The 14,120-nt window shown below is 37.1% G+C and overlaps 1 protein-coding gene across 2 annotated transcripts in view; it reads left to right on the top strand.

Moving 5' to 3' along the window:
* Positions 1-2,634: 2,634 nt before the first annotated feature.
* The window catches only part of FAM107B (family with sequence similarity 107 member B), a 77,576-nt gene continuing 66,090 nt past the window's right edge, over positions 2,635-14,120 (top strand). Inside the window, exon 1 of one of the 2 annotated variants that reach the window (XM_063448203.1) lies at positions 2,635-2,920. The gene's annotated coding sequence lies outside the window, so the exon portion shown is untranslated. Of the gene's footprint in view, positions 2,921-3,623; positions 3,675-14,120 lie in introns of those variants that run through there. The other variant, XM_063448204.1, reaches the window with a different exon arrangement.

The raw sequence follows: 14,120 nt of genomic DNA on the forward strand, positions 1-14,120 counted from the left end.
ATGATTCTAACTAAATTTGTGTAACGGACCGACTGCACCCCAACCGGGTACCTCCGTCAATCTCTGCTTCCTAGTACTGACGAGTACCATAAGCACTGAGCTGGAGCACCATAACCACTGCAAACCCCACGAACAGTAGTTCTCCAAGCCACCAAACATGAGCCGAAACGTCATGATGGTGCAAGATGATCTGCCAGTTTAATAGTACAGGTTGGATTTTTATACAATTTTTCAGGCCAGAGGAACACCCACTGGACCTGATGGAGCACAGGACACAAATTGTACAGACCAATAACAACAATTGTTAAATGCATGACACTCCCACATACAGCACACAATCCCTCCCCTCTGCCTGTGATACAATTAAGGTAGATAATGTCTTAATGTAATTATCCCCAAGCATAAAAAACACATATTTCACAAAGTCTCTTTGGAATTTGGATTGGAATTGCAACTTCAAGCCATGCCTCCAAGACCTCTGGTTATGAGAGCCAGGAATCTCATACCACAACATACTGTGACGTCACGCTCGAATGCGCAGTGCCATCACAGTAGGCCGTAGATAATCATTGCATTTAATGATTATCTGTAGAGGAATTGTAGGTGCATCACAGCAACCACGCATGTACCTACGTTTCCTAATGCTCCTCTATAAGGAGCATTGGATTTGCCCGTCATCCTGAAGGCCTGCCTCCAGGATGACGCAGCCCAAGGGGGAGGACAAGTAAGAGAATAAGTAATTAGTTCAATTTATTTTTATTTTATTGAGTGGGGGTGCTAATTGATAAGTGGCAATAGAACTGTAGAGTCAGGAATATAAATATGTATTCTTAATGATACATTTTTTCTTGAAGTATCTGTGATTAATCAGGCTTATAGACACTGTTAAGAATGTGTGTGTCTGTCAGTGTGTCAAATCAGTGTGTGTGTGTGTGTGTGTCGATTTGTGTTTGTGTAAATTTTCTCTGTGTGTGTGCCAGTGACCAGTGTGTGTATGCCAGATTCTTCTGTGTGTAACTATTATGTGTATTATGTTTTCCTTTTGTCACTATTATACGTCAGATTAACAGTTTATACACTCCTCAAAACATACACAATATGCGCATTATGTCATAATTATTTAAAAAAATATCCTTTACTAACTTTAATCATGCTTGTTCTATAATATGAGATTAACTTAAAGGGACACTAAAGTCACCAAAACCACTTTAGCTTAATAAAGCAGTTTTCTGTGTATAAATCATGCCTCTGAAGTCTAACTGCTAAATTCTCTGCCGTTTAGGAGTTAAATCACTTTTGTTTCTGTATATGAAGCCCTAGCCAGAGAAAGAAAAAGAAAGTATAAACATTAGCTGACTCTTTACAGAAAGTGTTTAGGAAGTCTGTGCAAGTCACATGCAGGGAGGTGTGGCTAGGACTGCATAAACAAAGTGATGTAACTCCTGAATGAGCAATGAGACTGCAGGGAATGATCTATACACCAAAACTTCTCCACTAAGCTAAAGTCTTTTTAGTGATTATAGTGCCCCTTTGAATATCCGTGTCTACCCATTTTGTTTGTTATTTAAATCAATAGAAATTACTTTCTCGAGACATGGGTACTGGTTTTTCTCTAAGCCTGCAGGGGTAATTCTCCGTAAGAGATTGAGAAACACTATTTTAGATTGTAAGCTTGTTTGAGCAGGGTTCTCATCAACCTTATGTGTTGTTAGATCCCCCTTTATAAAATTGTAAAGTGCTTCGGTCTTAGTTGGCACCATATGTATGGAAGTTATATTAATGATAATGACATGCACAAGAGTACAGCATTGAGGTTAATGGAGGACCATGCTGGAGCTGGGCATTGACACTTCTTGATACCAGTAACTCCACCCAATATCCATATGTGTCAGGCGTAGTAAAAATACTGAGACAAAATAGTCTCTACTTCGTCTCAGTATCTATTTTGACTGGGTTGGATTTTCCGTGAAATTCCATCAAGTAAATATGAGTATTTAATAAAGATCCTATATCTATGAACTATGCAATTTGCCGGTGGTGACAGTGCCACTTTGAATTCCTGACAATTCTCACATTAGTGCATACCCTATGTGCGTTTTCAGTAATGTGCAATATATAATTTAGCAAATAAACCTCAATATAGGGTTTAGTGAATGGAGGTAAAATTAAAACCATATTGTAAGTCAGAATAAAAACAAAACAAAAAAAAACTGAATTAGTATATTTTTCCCTAATAACGTTTTTTCCTTAAGCTTTGCAATTCCTTTTTTTAGTTCACTGTTTAGTAAACAACTCCCTTAACGAATTGTACTACCACGACTAGTAATGCAAATTGAATTGCATTATCTGTAAAATGATCAATGCATGAGAGATTTCTCTTCAAGACCTGGTGAGTCATCAAACTGAACACAGCATAATGTGGTAGACTGCAAGTCTGATGGTTTTTAACTATTAAGGCAGCTTAATTCAGGGGCTTTTTAAAAAAATAAAACAAACCGCTCCTTTTAAAATTTTACATTTAATTCGCCAAGCAGAGCCCTAATGGGGTTATCGTCGAAACTTGGCTCTGATTTGACGATGTAATCTTTGGCACATATTCTTTGAGCTACAGACCGTTGTCTTAAACAAAAAGAGACCCAGCATGTGGTAGAGAGAGAGCATGGTCTACATGTAATAGGAATGGGAGGGACTGCAATAGTGACTGCAAGGAAGTCCTCAGCCTCTCCCCACCCATCAGAACTGCTCTGTGCAGCCAGAGGTTGTTGGAGATTTAGAGGCAGTGGTGGGGCTGTGGATCTGTCTTGCTAAGAGACTACATCAGAGCTCAGCCTGTGAGCACAAACAAGGGATCTGGAATCTGACATTGTATCTGTGGAAAGAAGACAGTCATCCAGGGATAAAGGGCGTTAACTGGCCGGAGGTAGGTCCTGCTTTATTGAGACACTCGGTGCTTTCTCTTCTTTTGAGCGATGTTCTAAATTCCATTTCTGAACTCTCCAATCTCAGTGTGATCTGTAAATACTGGGGTACTTATTAGTATACTTTTTGTGGAATGATTACATGTCAGTTACAGGGGCAATCGCAGTAATTGATGGGGTATGTATTATCCTCTATCAGTAAAAAAAAAAAAAAAGGAATGACACTGTGCAAAAATAGTTATATTTTCGAAGTATCACATGAGTCTGCTGGCCATTTGATAGTATTGTTACCAGTTGGTGTCTGAACCTTAGAAGCAATTTAAAAGCCCACTCCTAGTCCAGACATGTGATCAGCATGCTGGCGGCTAGATGGGGACCATATGCTAACACTAAGACTTATTCACTAAACTCCGAACTGAAATCTGGCAAAATGCAGGTAGATGTTGACAATCTAAGACTATAGCCGATTTGGAGTGATTCTCCCCCCCCCCCATCTGCCATTTTTCTTTTCTAAAGTGCGTTATTTAAATTTTGTACAATTCAGAATTTAGTACATAACCCCCTCCCCACCCACCGTTCCCGAGTGTTCCGAGCTCAGACTATAAGGTGTCAGGGTGCCTTGTAGATATGTCTCAGTACGTTAGTGTTTACTTGTTTTCCTTCCATACAGAGCTGTGTGTGAAGCGCTAGGATGTAGGACAGGCTAGCTGTGTTGGGACAGCCTCCATCGGATGTCTGATGTAGGCTAACTTTTTGGTGAGCAAATGTTGATTTTATCAGAAGTTGAAAGCAAGAGGGGAGTGGTCCTGTCTTCTGAACTTTTTTTTAATCACTTGGGGGAGGGGGTCTTGCTTTTATTTTGAATTTAGATACACATGAAGTAATGGGTTATTCATGTGTTATTGTTTTCATTGTGCTTCTTTTTTTTTTATTAGATCGCATTTATGCTTTATTTTGTTTTAAATATGGTTTCCTTTTTTTGAGAAAAGTTACACATCAGTTACACACATCTGTTCAAAAACATAAACCTCATGCCTTGATCAGTGTTAAATTAACTTCTGTAATAAGCCTATGTACATCCCAATTTCAAAGCTGATTTGTATGGCCTAGGGTAAAGTGAGGGTATGCATGTACCAGTCAAATAACCAACCACACTTGTAGCATAATAAATAAGGAGTCTGAGTATCTATCTTTAGAACTAGTCCGTGCACGGTAGAGACTGTGAATCAGGGTGTTGAAATATTGACACACAATTATAAATTATGTTAGAAATACTGTAGAAGAACCTGCACTCCTCTCCGTTGTCAATCCAGGGTGCAAATCTGGACCTAAGCTGGCAAACTCCAATATATCGATTGAAAAGAAAAAAATGATCCAGGCACTCAAGCGTATTCAAATGGAATATTTAATTACGCATGTGCATTTTCCATAATTAAGCTGTTAGATGCACTTGCCCCCAATGTATGGGAGCATGATCACCCCTTTGAGCGCAGTTAGCCTCTGGAGATTTGAATCCCAATTCTGGCTGTTTGGGATAATAACGTTTTCGTTTTGTAATCAATTTTGGGTAATTATGTTCTATATATATTCGGTGGTTTTAGCATGATAAAGATCTAGTTTGAGGTCAAAACAATGCTGTTGTTACTTCATGCACTGGTATTCACTGTCCTTGAGTGCCTGGATAATTTTTGCTTTTCCACACACCACCTAGTATTCCAGTTAATCTCTAATACAACTCCCATGAATCTCGCAAATGCTGCACTTATCATGGGAGGCACAGTTTGCAGCAAATATTGCACTTTCCCGCTACTGTGTGTGATGATATCCATCAAAGGCCAACTTAAGTTCTGGTGGCTGTAAGACCTAATAAGTTAATAAACAGTTAAAAATAAATATTTTTTTTTTACAATATATTCCTAATTGTAGTTTCACCATGCTGATAGTAATTAACTTAATGATCTAGTTTGATCAATATGTTTTCTTTCCTCCAATTGAAAGATTTAAAGTGCAGCCTGAAAAAAGCTTGTGTAATTAGTCACGTGAAATCACTATTTATTTAGATGACAGATCTACCACTTGCTAGCCTTGTCAGTTCAGACTGTTCCAGTGTAAATGACTGAGCGGGCTCCTCTATCCCATGACGCAAGCTTTGAATGAGAGAGAAAAAAAACTCCAGCTTAATTTTATCAGGGTAAAGTTCGTAGTGTTGTCCTAGTTCAATGTCACTTTCAAACACACGATTCAGTTATGCACCACAACTTGTTTGTTTTGCTCCAGTGTCAACAGTAGTGTTGGATTCTATTCTTTTTGTTTGCTTAGTGATTACAGTATCATATTTTTATTTTTTTTTCTTCTCATCATGCTCAATAAAACAAAGCATTGCACAGTAATACCGGCGTAGAGAAACAATACAATACATTCCACCAAACAGTTTTCATATATCAATAGTACAATTGGTATAGTAAGCTCATAGTTCACCCCAACTCCAGTGTGAATGGATTACTCTCCTCAATAGATCTCTGGAGACTAGTGTGAATCAGGTAGGTTATAGGAAATACAAAGTTCATTGGAACAGTTTCCAAGGATACCAGGTGCTTTCCATCATTTCTTCTTGATTTGGAGTGAGAGCTGACATCGATTCACATAAGCAGTTAAAAGTGGCATTTTGAATATATGCAAAACTCCAGATTACAGTATTTTCTAACATAATTGTCATAAAACCCATTATCTTATTTGAATATGAAGTTATTTCAGTCGCATCCTTGCAGTGTTGCACGTTGATGGAAACGTGTTAATGTATGCAATACAATGTAAAAAGCCACTAGAATTTCTTCATATATCTCCAGCATGCTCTGTGACTTTTTCAATGGGATTGTGGAAAATTAGTGACAAATAAAATCACTCCACTCTGGCCTTGCATGCGCACGCTAGGTATTATACATTCTGCATATAATTTGATTCTCTGCAAACTCAGTTTAATTATTTGCTAAAAAATGTGTTTAAGCAATGATTTTAATAACCTAGTGTTCATAATCTGTGTGTATGTAAACACAGACCTTTTTATTGCCTAAAAAATAATCGGCTTTGTATGCATGTAACCCTTTGACTACCACATGGATGACAAATATCTTCCTCTAAGGTAGTGACGTGACGTGTAAGACGTCAAATAGGAAACGTGTGTCACTGCATATAGCAAAATAAAAAAAAAAGTACCAGTTAAGTCTGCCTACTTATTTAGGGGGAAAAAATGTTGTAAATGTTTCAGATTCTGAATTTGAGAGCATTGTGGCTGTTTTTGAACGTGGGAGTGACCTTGGGTCTTTGAGTCTTTCTTCCATTTTGTTTTTATCCAGTAGAGGTGACCAAACAGTAGATCCCCAGCTGTTGTAAAACTACAACTCCCAAAATGCTTTATTATTCTGGAGTTTTGTAAATGATAAATTGACTTTGTAGTTCCTACAACAACTAAGGATCTCCTTTTGGACAACCCTGTATTACCTGACACACAACCACATTTTATAATTTTTGTTTCTTCAAAGGGACAGGAAGCATTTTTGCCTCTAAGAAATCCCATATGTAACTCCTATAAATCTTTGGAGCCATGGCTTCTTGTTGTGTATGTACAACCGTCGCATATCAATCTTCCATGGTCCTACTTAAGTCAGTCATATTGCAGTATCTGCCACTAAAGCTAGTTCTTTAAAGGGTCACTTCAAGCATCATAACCACTAAAGCCTGCTGTAGTGGTTATAATGCCAGGAGGACCCTGGGTTGGTTCTTTGGTTGTATGGCAAAATTGATTTTACAATAGTCTGTCCCTTACCTGGCTCCCCAATGGACTCTGATACTCCTTGGTGGTCCAGTGACTTGATTCTGGTTTCTGCAGAGCTGCAAACACTGGGGTGGACGATATTCATTGGCTATGAGCGTCAGCAGACTGCTTTCATCCAATTACTGTCATTCTGTGCAACAAAACCAGTACAGAATTGACATTTGTCACAATGTGTATTTAATAGAAAATTTAGATATAACACAGGAGATGCTGTATTGTAGTAAAATGCTTCTTTATGTTAACTAAATATTTCCAATAACTTTTCCCATCTATATATATTTTTCTTTATATGTATGTGAGTAGGATTAAATTCCACATTGTGATATTACAGTAAAGGCTTACTCTGGGAATATTACAGAAAACATACGAAGTACAGTATGGTTAAAGGAACACTATAGTCACCTAAATTACTTTAGCTAAATAAAGCAGTTTTAGTGTATAGATCATTCCCCTACAATCTCACTGCTCAATTCACTGTCATTTAGGAGTTAAATCACTTTGTTTCTGTTTATGCAGCCCTAGCCATACCTCCCCTAGCTATGATTGACAGAGCCTGCATGAAAAAAAAACTGGTTTCACTTTCAAACAGATGTAATTTACCTTAAATAATTGTATCTCAATCTCTAAATTGAACTTTAATCACACACAGGAGGCTCTTGCAGGGTCCAGCAAGCTATTAACATAGCAGGGGATAAGAAAATCTTAATTAAACAGAACTTGCAATAAAGAAAGCCTAAATAGGGCTCTCTTTACAGGAAGTGTTTATGGAAGGCTGTGCAAGTCACATGCAGGGAGGTGTGACTAGGGTTCATAAACAAAGGGATTTAACTCCTAAATGGCAGAGGATTGAGCAGTGAGGCTGCAGGGGCATGTTCTATACACCAAAACTGCTTCATTAAGCTAAAGTTGTTCAGGTGACTATAGTGTCCCTTTAACCCCTTAAGGACCAAGCTTCTGGAATAAAAGGGAATCATGACATGTCACACATGTCATGTGTCCTTAAGGGGTTAAAGGAACCATTTGGTATTAGGAATACAAAGATGTATTCAGCCCTGTGCCACCCCAGTGATACAAATGGTTAAATGACCCTTTATTTACTTACCCAATTGCAACGGCAAGATCCCTTGTCACAGGGTTACAGTCCCCTGACCTCAATTAAAGTGGGATATCTAAAGTGCATGCATTCCCTATAGGAAAGCATTGTCTCAATGCTTTCTGATGGTGTTTTCTCTGATGCTGGATATCCTCATGCAGAGCATGAGGACGTCCAGCTTCGTTTCACAGAGTCAAATTCTGTGAAACTCCAGGAAGCACCACTAGTGGCTGTCTGATAGAGAGCCACTAGGGGCACTCTTAGTACTGTGATGTAAACATTGTAGTTTCTCAAAAACTGCAATGGTTTACTTTACAGGGTTTGGGAACAGGGTCACTGCACCCAGACCACTTCAATGAGATAAAGTAGTCTGGGTGCCTATAATTGTCTCATTTAATGATGTTGGGTCTTCTTAATGTTCTTTATTTTAAATCCTCACTTTACCCAGAATCGTAGTAGTATTTTGATCAGACTAATCCATGTTTGGTAACTATTTTCCAAAACAATGCTTTCATCTGGCACAGAGTTTGGGAATTTCTAATATTCCTAATGGCACAGATTTATTTCTATATTATATGGGGTTAATTATTTCTGCAATACTAGCCAATTAATACTTTTATAAAGTGTGTGTAGAAAAAATATATTTAAATCAGTAATGTTGTGTATTTCGTATGCAGTGAACATTAGGCCGAAATAAATAACATTACCCATTGCACCACTAAAAGGCACATGAATTGTTCGATGATTAGTCCTCTGGGTTGTCTAGTGACATCACTGCAATGAAACTGTTAAAAGATGGTGAAGTTCACACTGTAAAATCCAACTCTGCTCACAGTGTCTTAGTAGGAACTCTGAATGTGCCCTCCCTATGTGTTTCTGCCTTGTGTAGCCCATAATATATATATGTGGTTGTTTGTTTGGTAAGTTTTAAAGGCATTTTCTTCATACACAGGCACACTTACAAATAATCCTCTGCACTTTTCAAAGGCCAAACACTGTTACCTGAGAGATACACATTTCCTTAATCCTCTGCCAGTCAAACATCTGAGATAGCATTATGGAAATTGGGGTCAACCGCTGCTGGACGATCAAATCTAAACTCCTTGGGTACACCTGTGGCACAGTACCACCTTAATAGAAGCCACATAAACAAAGCCGCTTGCTTTCAATACATTCCCAATGACATTTGGGTACAGCACTGAATAATGCCGGCAGCATGGGAGCCTGTCGAGCAGGATCAAATGTTGATGCTGAAAAAAATTCCATTCTTTACTCGTGATATAATATAGGTCTGTTGATTGTTTATAGGAAAATAAGTTAACTTTTCCTTTAAGATCCACTTTACTTAAAATAAACATGTACTGCTTTTCTTTGACACATACTCCATAAAATCTTCCAGACTCTGTTAATATGCATTAGGATTGATGAATGTTGGATGTTGGTTGCCAGAGATCCTTTTTTTACATTTTGTAAAATTTATTATAAGATGCGTTGTATGCATTATTGAGCCAGCATATTGTCAAACAAAAGCAACCCATCTGGTAACCCATTTGATTCCACAAAAATGCAAACTCTATTACACGCATGTAAATCTGAATGATGGAAGTCTTGCTTTTATCGAAGTTTCAAGAGTTACTAAATAAAACGTTATTGATTCAGATTTGTAAATCTGCAAAGATTTAACAACATTTGTCTACGTGTTTGTATTTGGGTACCTGACTACCTAGTTTACTGTATTTTTTTTTTTTTTGTAAATTAGATTTACTGCTGTCACAGCATTTCAAGGTACCGTATTTTTAATTTAATTTTTTTCTCACATTAGGTTTGCAGTCCTATAATTATTTTTTTCACAGCAATTTAAACAATTTGCAATTAGTACTTTCACAAGGTAAAACAAAAATTGCCCATTTAGACACAACATATAGCAGCATATTACAATGGAATTACAAATTGTACTTATGTTCCATTGCTTTTTGACTTATAATAGTTCCAATTTGTTAAAAACATTTTTACATTGATTCTGTTTACAGATCGAAATAAAATTGTAAATAAGGAAGATTAGAGATTTTTTTTTTTTTCAGTGCAGTTGTTTCTTTTGTGTAATTCTGAAGGCATTTCCTTAGCACATATGGAGCTTTTCAGTATTTACTGGGATGGTGGAGAAGTGACAAGGAATCTTCATATTTTTGCCAGAATAGCTAGCTGTGTTGGAACTTTCCTTGGGAAATCCAGGAAAATGGAATAAACACCCGTCCTAGTGAAAAACTGGACAAGAATTATATCTGTGTGGAAAAAAATGTCTGTAACCCCTTATGGATAAAATGCTCCAATTTGAAGATGGAAATATGCAATATAGTGCCTGAAGAATTTATCATAGCATGGAAGACTGCTTATATAGCTTTAAAAGATACATGCAGCTCTGCGGTCATAAATTGATTTGGCTATACATGGAACCAGGCTATATTTAAAGTGATAGCAGCTATGGTATGGCTGCTATGAATTGGTAATGCAGTGCCAATCATCCATTATGATGACTTTGTGTGTGTGTGTGTGTTGGGGGTGAGGGGGTGAGGGAGTGAGGGGTGGGGGTGGTGGGGGGGTAAATTTACTTATGCAATAAACTTCCAATGACACAAAGATGAGATGCTGTTGATTGGAGTATCACATCCTGTTGATCTTGCAATTATTTTTTTTTTATGTTTTATCTGCATATTCCATTAAAATATGGGATGATTTTGTTACATAGACTATCCCTTTAAAAAAATATTATTCGACAATTGTTTGGCGTTATAAGGTTAATTTTACCAAAATACTCCATAGTACTGTTTTAATATGCTAACTATAATACAAAATTATCAATCTAATGCTTCCCTAATATACCAGGCAAACTGCTTTGAATCGAGAAATCAACAACATCCAAAACAAAGACATTTATTTCCCTACAGAAATACATCTGGTCACGGTGTGTGATTATTGATCCTTTAAAGCACAGCATCCATTCCAACAGAAACCATGTAAAATTGTTGCACTCTTGTGAAAAGACAATATTAGATTGGGTCTTAACAAAATATGACAAAAATAGCAGATATGTAGTCTGCACATTACAATGCAGCAGTTAACTCATTACATGCTGTGCCCAGGAAAATGTGTAACTGAAAGTAAAATAAATATTTTTAACTTGGCATGTAGCTATTTTTTTTTTTTTTATTTAGCGCTTAGATGTTCTAGATTCAAGAAAGTGACTGATCCTCCTTAATAAGATAACCTTAAAATGTGCAATCAATATAGAAAGAATGCTGGCAATTGCAACTAAGTTATTTTTTTATTTTTTCTATCTAATGTGAAATGTATGTGTTGGATGAACATGTTCAGATGGAAAAAACAAAGTCAAAATTGGTCACAAGAATATGACCCAAACATTCCAGTTAGTAACCGTTTCATTTCAGTAGATAACCAGAAAATTGGTAGATTAAAGCAGACCCAATGCTTGTAACGTGACGATTTCCTTTGGTAGTCATTTACGTGATGAAATGGATATGTTGGCCATGTTCCCACATAGAAAAAGTGTACCTTAATGCTTGGCACTTAGTCTGTGGGCACCTGCAGGGCATTATGATTAGTGTATCTAAAACATGAATGTCACAAATTAAATGCGTAACATTTTATTTTATAGCTTTTCTTTAATGTGTGCACTGGTTTGATTTAGTAGTTTAATCTTTTCAGTCTAATTAACAGTCATTGTCATCATATATTACTATGCAATTGGACGTTTTCCATGCACAGTTTTATAATTCTATCCTAGAACTGCATATACCGTTTGCTGCCAACCTCTAAACCTGTTCAGCATACTTTTAAGTTGAAACATTCTTTTTGGTATTGTACAATATCAACAGATTGATCAAATAATCTTTATTCCTCTTTTCTGAACTTTTTTAGACGGACACTTTCACATGGGAATCTGTCAGATCTCCAAGGGATAATTGTAGTTAATGTAAATTATTAAATGAGAAATAGTTTGACATTGTTTTACATTCAAAAGAAAAAAAGCTATTTTAGACTTGAACTACGGGAAATTAGTTGCTGACACTTTGGAAATTACCTGCTATTTTTTTTTTTTTCATGCTACGCAAAAAAACTTCCAGTTTTGGACACAGGAGATGATGCACTGCAACGGAAGCTCCTCGTAAACCTAAAGTCGTTGGTCTAGAATCGGGGTTCTCCAACCTCTGGCCCTGCAGATGTTGCTCAACTGCCATGATTCTTTAAATGAAATCGATAGCCGGATAATCATAAGAGTTGTAGTTAAGCAACATCTGGAGGGTGTTTGGAGAACCCGAGTTAGCCACTCACTTAAAGATGAGCAGGTCATTTCAAATTGATGGAAAACTCACTAAAATGTTAGTGATTTGCAATGGTCTCTTTATTTGTGTCTGTTTTATATTATATATTTATATACATATTAGCATACAATTTGTCTCATTTTCCCTCATAGGTGCTGCCATTTCAAGTGATTTTTGCCTGGGAGCAGCACTTAACCAACTGAAGAACACTATTCTTTATTTTTGAGAGTAACCTGTTAGAAACTGCTTAACATGCAGTCGTGCAGTAATGGACATTAAAGCCCAAAGATGGCACAGCAGGGCTATATCCCTGCTCATTCCGGGGAGATCCAGATATCACTCAACACATGTGACTCCCTTAGGGCTAAAGGGGATATATTTAGTGGCTCCAGATTTACTAATGAGCAGTGTGAAATCACGTTCAGCCAGGGTAATTATTTTTGAATATAAGGGTAAACAGAGATACCCTGAGAGAGTGACAACCTCTGGGTCTGAAAAGAACCCAATTTGTTCTCCCTGCATGCTTCCCTGTTAACAGTGCTCACCATCCGGCTGTGCATTATGCCAACAACTAATCACGGTGTGAGTGGCAGATATAGCACCTCTCGTGCTTTGATTGCACATTCCAGTTTGCCTTGTACTGTGTAAGCAGCGAGATTCCTCAGCGCATGTAATTGCTGATATTGCTAACACACAGAGCCCTACTTTGGTTGTTTTGGGGTTGGGTTAGGGTTGATGCTTGGCTAAGTTTCGAGTTTTATAATGTGCATTATGTTGACACAGTGTCATTTTACTAAGAAGAATCTGTTGGAAGTAAGCAAAGACATATGTCAAAATTAGGGCATAGTTACAAAGCTGAAAAGAGACTTGCGTCCATCAAGTTCAGCCTTCCTCACATATGTTTTTGCTGTTGATCCAAAAGAAGGCAAAAAAAAACCTAGTCTGAAGTGCTTCCAATTTTGCCACAAACTAGGAAAAAAATCCTTCTTGACCCCAAAATAGCAGTCAGATGTCTCCTTGGATCAAGCCGCTATTACCCCACTTATTAGAAATGATATCCCTGTATGTTATGTTTTTTTAAGTATTTATCCAATAGCTGTTTAAACATCTGTATGGAATCTGATAAAACCACCTCTTCAGGCAGAGAATTCCATATCCTTATTGCTCTTACTGTAAAAAAACCTTTTCTTTGCCTTAGATGAAATCTTTTCTTCCAGCCTAAATGCGTGACCTCGTGTCCTATGTATAGCCCTGTTTATGAATAGATTTCCAGATAATGGTTTGTACTGGCCCCGAATATATTTGTATAATGTTATCATATCCCTTCTGAGGCGCTGTTTTTCCAAACTAAAGAGATTTAAATTTTTTAACCTTTCTTCATAACTAAAATGTTCCATTCCTTTTATCAATTTTGTAGCTTGTCTTTACACTTTTTCTAGTGCCGTGATATCCTTCTTTCGAACAGGTGCCCAAATTTGCACAGCATGTCTGTTATTTAATGTATAAGCCCCTCAAACACCTGTCAAAGCTATAGATGTGGGGTATTCTGGTAATTGGAGGCCAGAGCCGAATACAAATATGAGAGCTATATAGTAGTGAAATTCTCATGGAAATAAAACAATGTAAAATAAAACCTAAAATACAACCGATAGATTTGGTAAATGTTGGTGATAAAATGACTGAATTAAACTATTTGTTAAAAATCCTTATGCATACCAAAATATAATCCGATCCGAAACCATAAGTGTGTATTGTATAATTGTTCTTCAATGCTCTGTTATTTCAATGGGCGGATCTTATTTCCAGATCCCTTACTGTGCAGTAACACTGTGCAACAAGGTGTGTTAGTGTGATGCATTCCACAGCAACTAGAAAGTCAGGGTATTGACATTCTCTTGCACTCCATGTGATGTGAAACAAAACTACAATGAAATATA

This window comes from Pelobates fuscus, chromosome 3 (genome assembly GCF_036172605.1).
Source record: "Pelobates fuscus isolate aPelFus1 chromosome 3, aPelFus1.pri, whole genome shotgun sequence".
Classification (NCBI taxonomy): Eukaryota; Metazoa; Chordata; class Amphibia; order Anura; family Pelobatidae; genus Pelobates; species Pelobates fuscus.